Source organism: Labrus mixtus, chromosome 13, assembly GCF_963584025.1.
Source record: "Labrus mixtus chromosome 13, fLabMix1.1, whole genome shotgun sequence".
NCBI classification, from domain to species: domain Eukaryota; kingdom Metazoa; phylum Chordata; class Actinopteri; order Labriformes; family Labridae; genus Labrus; species Labrus mixtus.
The window spans coordinates 20,027,093-20,033,092 of record NC_083624.1 but is presented as its reverse complement, the minus strand read 5'-3'; the positions used below and the strand labels follow the sequence as shown (position 1 = coordinate 20,033,092).

The 6,000-nt window shown below is 42.2% G+C and overlaps 1 protein-coding gene across 1 annotated transcript in view; it reads left to right on the top strand.

The window, feature by feature from the left end:
- Positions 1-1,747: 1,747 nt before the first annotated feature.
- Positions 1,748-6,000, top strand: part of LOC132987189 (titin-like) — a 200,247-nt gene continuing 195,994 nt past the window's right edge. Inside the window, exon 1 of the mRNA XM_061054086.1 lies at positions 1,748-1,981. The gene's annotated coding sequence lies outside the window, so the exon portion shown is untranslated. The remainder of the gene's footprint in view (positions 1,982-6,000) is intronic.

Below are 6,000 nucleotides of genomic sequence, written 5' to 3'. Positions count from 1 at the left end.
AGCAGGTGAGTCATGTTAGAGAAAGGTTTGTTACCCTCACTGTGAGGCCGACATCAGTGATCCTCAGGTCGTCATCAGACTCATGTGAAGGGTTTTAATCTGATCTGAGGGCTGAGAATGTTTATTTAAATCACAGATGAATTCAATAATGTAAAAAGATTAAAAAACTGACACAGAGCACATCTCATGGCCTCTTTTTTATTTCATTACAGGGTCCTCACGGCTCCTTTAAAAGTTTTAGATTAGAGTCCTTCAAGTTTAGGTCATGAAAGCCGTGAGAGGTCCTAAATTTGATCCTTTATATTCACTCTTTGTTGTGGATTTTATTTTTCATGTGACAGATCATGGCACTGAAGCAGCTTCAACGTGGCAAACACAGGGAACAGATGGCGAGGGCAAACGGCGGTGTGGTGGCGTTCTATCAACCAGAAAAGGGCCACTGGAGGGAATCTGAAGTCTTTCCAACTCACGGTGGTTAACAAACAATGTCTGTCATGGAATTTGTTTCACTATTTATTAACAATCATTTATATTAAAAACACCTACAGAAGGCTGGGTGTTTAATCGTTAGGTAGAAACGACCTTGTATGTGAAAAACATGAAAATAAACAGGACAGGATCCAAAAACATGTTCACACACGCACAGCTGAAAAACTGTGGCTTTCGCTGATTCCCCAACACTGTTCACCTACAATTCTACAAATAATTTATCAGATGCTTTTATCCAGAGCACAGGTGATTACAGGAAGTGACCAGAGGCAGAGCACAGGTGGTCTTGAGAGTTCTAATCAGCATCTAAACCATCCTAAAATCGCCATTATCAAACAAAACAATCGTCATTATCATCACATAAATTGGATTTTATTAAGTGAGCAGGAACTCTGCATTCGTCTTCTTTTGTTTTGTTTCCATATTGCCCCTGATGAGATCAGCGCATCAAATTCTTGTACGTCTGAAATCTGCTTTCACATCGTATCACTGCGTGTCACTTTCTGTAAATCTTAGTTACTGACTACATCTTTTCCTGGGACCTCCTGAGCTCTCAGGTCTCTTAGTCCCCCCCCTGTGTGTCCCTATCCTCCTCCCTGGATCTTATCCCGTCTCCCCTGATCACATTTTTCTTTTTAGAACATAGCAAAGATTTCGGTCTTTACTTGCTCTTTCGTAAAGCATCTCAAGGTAACACTTGTTATGAATTAGTGCGACACATCTAAAGATTGATTGATTAAATAAAGTCATCGTGGTCTGCGGGAGGTTAAATAATCATAATGAGTGCCGGTGTTTGATGTAAAATGTTTGTACAGGTTGGAAGTAGTTCACACATTTAATTTATAATGTTTTATGTCTGTTTCTATAAAGTTTCTGATGTTCAACGTGTTTGTGATTAAAACATTTCTATGATGTTACGATGTATTTTGATTTAATTTGTGTCACACAGACTGAGCGAGCGAGCTGACGTGTTGGTGGACACACAGACCTCCACCTGTTGATGTGTTCTTCAGACGTGTCGTTATCAGATAATCGGAGGGATTAAAGGCGGGTTAAAACCAAATGAACGAGCTGATGACTTCTCTCTCTCTCTTTGTGTCTCTGGTCAGGCAAAGCGGCTGACAGGTGTGGTGAGTTGCATAAAATGGCTCCTCCGTCCTCCCATGAGTCCCTAGTTTCCTTGGTGCATAGCTGACCAATGGCAAGTCCTGCCTTGTGTGATGTCACAGTGGTATAAAGCCCCCCGCCGCCCGGCTCTCTCCCCTGAGCAGAGTCAGCGTTCCCGGCCTGGACGCCTCGGCTGGAGGGACTGCTGTCAGAAGTAAAAAACAAAACTACACGGCATTGACGGCCTGTAGTTTTGTTTTTTTCTGTGGGGTTCCTTCCCGGCTCAGCTGTTCTCCTTGTGGATATTGTCTACGCTTTCTGGATAAAGAGACTTTAGTTTCTGCAGACAGCCCTCTGGGCACTCCGGGCATCCTTGTGCAGACAAGTAAGTGTCTTTAAGTTTGTTCCTGTGTTGTGATTGACGAGCAGCAGCTGACTGACACTCTAACACCAGGACAAATGGCTTCTCTCTCACACAGAACTAACTCCAGCTTTCTGACACTTTTCTCTCAGCCACACTTTGTGCTCATTTTGTTGCTTTTCGTGTTGAAGGTTATAACGGGACGTCCCAGAATAGCCCTGATAGCATCAGACTGGACTCTCAGCTGGGCGGCTGATGGCTTTTTAAGGGAATCAGCAGCAGGGCTATCAGTTGCTCCTCCAGCTATGTGCCACATGGTGGCTGTCAATCAAACAGAGGTGTGGTGGAGGGAGGGGGGGGGCTGTTATTTTTAGTGCTGGTGTCCTGTGTTAGATAAACCCCCCCTGGTTACATTACCCAGAGCTGTGAGGGGAGGAAGTGTCTGACTGAGCACTAAGAAGCTTTTATTTTGGAGGAGCGTGAACAGCTGTTGGCCTGTCGTTTGGTTATTTTTAGATTTTATTGGCGTTAAATGAGAGATGAGCCGGCTGTGGGCTGATTGGCAGCAATTTAAAGAATAAAATCATGATGTGTACCTGAAAGCGTGTTGGGGGTTTGATCTTGCAGCTTTTACTGATATTTATTATTATTTCAGAGATCTTGTGTTGGCTGGTTGTCAGCTCCGTCTGCGCTGATCATAAATGTCTCGAGATCGAGGATTTAGTCGAGCTTCATCCCGTCAACATTTATGTTTTTAATGTGTCTCTAAATATTCTATTTTTTAAAGTTTTATTATTTAGAGCGGGTAGAGTCTGAAATCAGGGAGAGAGAGAGAGAGTGGGGAGCGACATGCATGAGAGAGACACAGGCCGGATTTGAACCCGTGCTGACTGCAGCCTCCGTACATGGGGCACGCACACTAATCACCAGGTTAAAAACGCCCAGAAACGCTGAATATTCTGGCTCTGATTAGCCACAAATGTTTCCCTGTTTATAAATCCACCTTAAATATCTTTTGTTTCAAAATAAAATATTTATCTTTCTTTTATAAAAATAGTTCAAAGGTCGGCAGCATCTCGAGCAGGATTCACTTCTGAGAGTGACGACAGAAATATAAAGTTTATGTTTTTAATAAATAGAAAACTGAGACTATTATTATTTATATTTGGATTAAAGTTATAAATCTTTAAAGGAGGACTGAGAAGAGAAACTTCATATTTAATAAATAAATCTGAATTATGACCATACTTATCGACGTGATACCAAAATAAAAGCATGCCATGGTCAGTGCAGCTTCAGACTCGTGACCACGTGCAGAAACTTGTTTTACTGTGTTTATGTTGTAATGACCTTATAAACAGTTAACTACCATAAAACTTCTAATAGAAGTTTACTCGCCTGCTGCTGCTTCATGTTTGGATGAATAAAGGCTGCGCTCAATCCGAGGCCTCCGTGCATTTAGTGTTGATCAGTTTGTGGATATTTATTTTGTTTATCGATTTTCTCCTTTTGTTTGAACACAGTTTAGTATTCCCTCTGGTGTTAGATTAATTTACACTTTCATCGTCTTGTCTTTCTCATCTCTGCTGTGCACCAGTTTTGTTTGAAAGTGATTAAAGGCTGGTCTCGTGCCGGTGCCAAATAAAGGAAGGGTCACTTTATGACTGAAGGAAATAAAAACCTGAGCTATTATTAGAAGTTTTACGGTAATTCAGCTTTTAAATACCAGTAAGCAAATGAACAATTCATTATACTTAACAAGCTGATTCATGATCAAGTTTGGTGCAGTCAGGGTTCCTCTGACGTACGGCGCTGCGGTCTCAAACAGAAATACCTGTGTAAAGAAAAATATTGTGTGTTTAACCTTTTAATGACCGGAGGAGTTTGGCGTCTGACGTCTTCACTGTGTCACTTCAGAGACCTTCAGTTGAGTCATCAGATCAAGTTTAGCTGAAACCAGATCCGCTCTGTGTTGCGTTCTGGGACTCTCCAGAACCTGAGGTCACTGCTGCAGATTCTCCTCGTACGTTAACTTTTAACCACCGTGAAAAACGTCTCGCTCACAGTCGCACGCTTTCTGTGAGTCCGAGGTTTCAAAGTCTGAGTGAAGTTCAAATAAATACATTTAATTAGAAGCTTAAATAAGACGGGACAAAGATCGAGGCAGCCAATGAACTGCTTTACTCTTCGTTTGTATGTTACTCTGACACCTAGTGTTTAAAATGGGTACTGCAGTCCAAATTCTAAACATTGTAGAGAGCTGCCTCCCCCCGCCCCCTCCTCTCTAGAGTCAGTGCTCACGCAGGTTGTCATGTGGTGGACACTGAAGCTTCAGTGTTTGGCCAGCTCTGCATCGGTCTGTAAACCATTCTGCGTTCTAACCTCTCTCCATTTTTCAAAAGCATCTCCAATATTGATCCTAGTCTGAGCACGTTTCTGCTCGTGGAGCTTATTAGAAACATGCAGAGGCTTTTTAGGTCGGGTACAATCACTTCTATCTGAACCAGTTCTCTCGCCCGCTTCCATCGCTGCAACACCTGTTGGTTTGATCTGATAACTGCTCTCATATCTGGCAAACCGAGGGGTTAATTAATCCTAAGTGAACCCCAACAAAGACCCCGATCAACTCCTTAAACCTCTCAGAACTATATAATCAAAATCCGGGTCACATGACTGTGATCTCATCATGTTATGAATCCATTATTTTAAAGTCATATTAAGGGTAATTTAATTAACAGCTTTCGATGTTTTCAGTGTTAATTAGTAACTTTGATTTCAGCCTGTTGGTCATAAATCTTCTAACAGTCAGCATCATGCATTGGAACAATAGATAAATAAGTGATTTGAATACGTTCATGGTTTTAAAAACTTTTCTTATTGATAGATGAAAATACCACTTTAAAGTGTTCATGAAAACAGAAAATTATTTGATCTCTGGTTAAACTGAAGAAAGTTCAATTTTAAAGACGTTCATGACAGAAAGATAAAAAAACTCGAGCTCTGAGAGGAAACTTATTTGTCAAATCAAACAAATTATAAAAAAAAGTTTTGAATAGACGACAAATATTTCTCTGCTTTCCTTTTGAAAACAAACTTTCCAGTTTAAAGTAGAAATCAGTCCATCAGAGTGTTGAGTTGTTTTGATGTCAGTGTGACGCTCAGATCTGACCAATCAGAGGAGTTTTTATTACCAGGAAGTGACCTCACCTGCTCAGAGCAGGAGCAGCTGTTTGTTTCATTGAGATTTGGCCAGGATTAGGACAAGGAAGGCATCAGGGCCAATCAGAGCCAATCAGTGCAAATCAGAGTAAATACAATTAACCGGGGCCAGTCAGAGCCAATCAGAACCAACCAGGGCCAGTCAGAACCAATCAGAGCCAACCAGGGTTCTTGATCATTTATCATATTTAGGACTGATGAGGAGAGACAGGAAGAGTTGTGAGGAGAGAAGGGGGGGGGGGGGGGGGGGGGGTGACATGCAGCAAAGGAGCATGGTCAGATTCTTACCCACGGCCGCTGCAACAAAGACTTTAGCCTCTGTACATGGGGTGTGCAACATAACCACTTGGCCATCGGCGCCCCTTTGGTTTGAATTGTTGATGCTTCACTGCTCAGTAACTCGTAATGTAAAGTTTCCTGCTGTGAGGATTTGGAGGATTCTTATCAGTCTTGTGATGTTTCTGCAGCTCCTCTGTGCTGACAGTTACAATCGGCTTGAGGTTCTTGAAGAGGACATATTATCCCCCTCTTCCACCTTTTTTCAAACAGTCCCCTGTGGTCTAAATGAAACATCTGTGCTGTGCTTTGGTCAAAATATAACATGAATCAAGCACCAGAGGAGGTTTGTGACCCTGTATTAACCAGCTCTCTCAGAACGCTCCGTTTTGGTGTGTGTGTCTCTTTAAATGCAATGAGCCCCCCTGAGTTTTCCTGGTAGACATCACTCCTCTGTAGCGAGAATAAAAATGGCAGACCTGAGTAGAAGTTTTGCTCTAGGCTGGGGGTGGAGTCCATGGGTGGAGATATCAGGAGAGGGGAGGGGA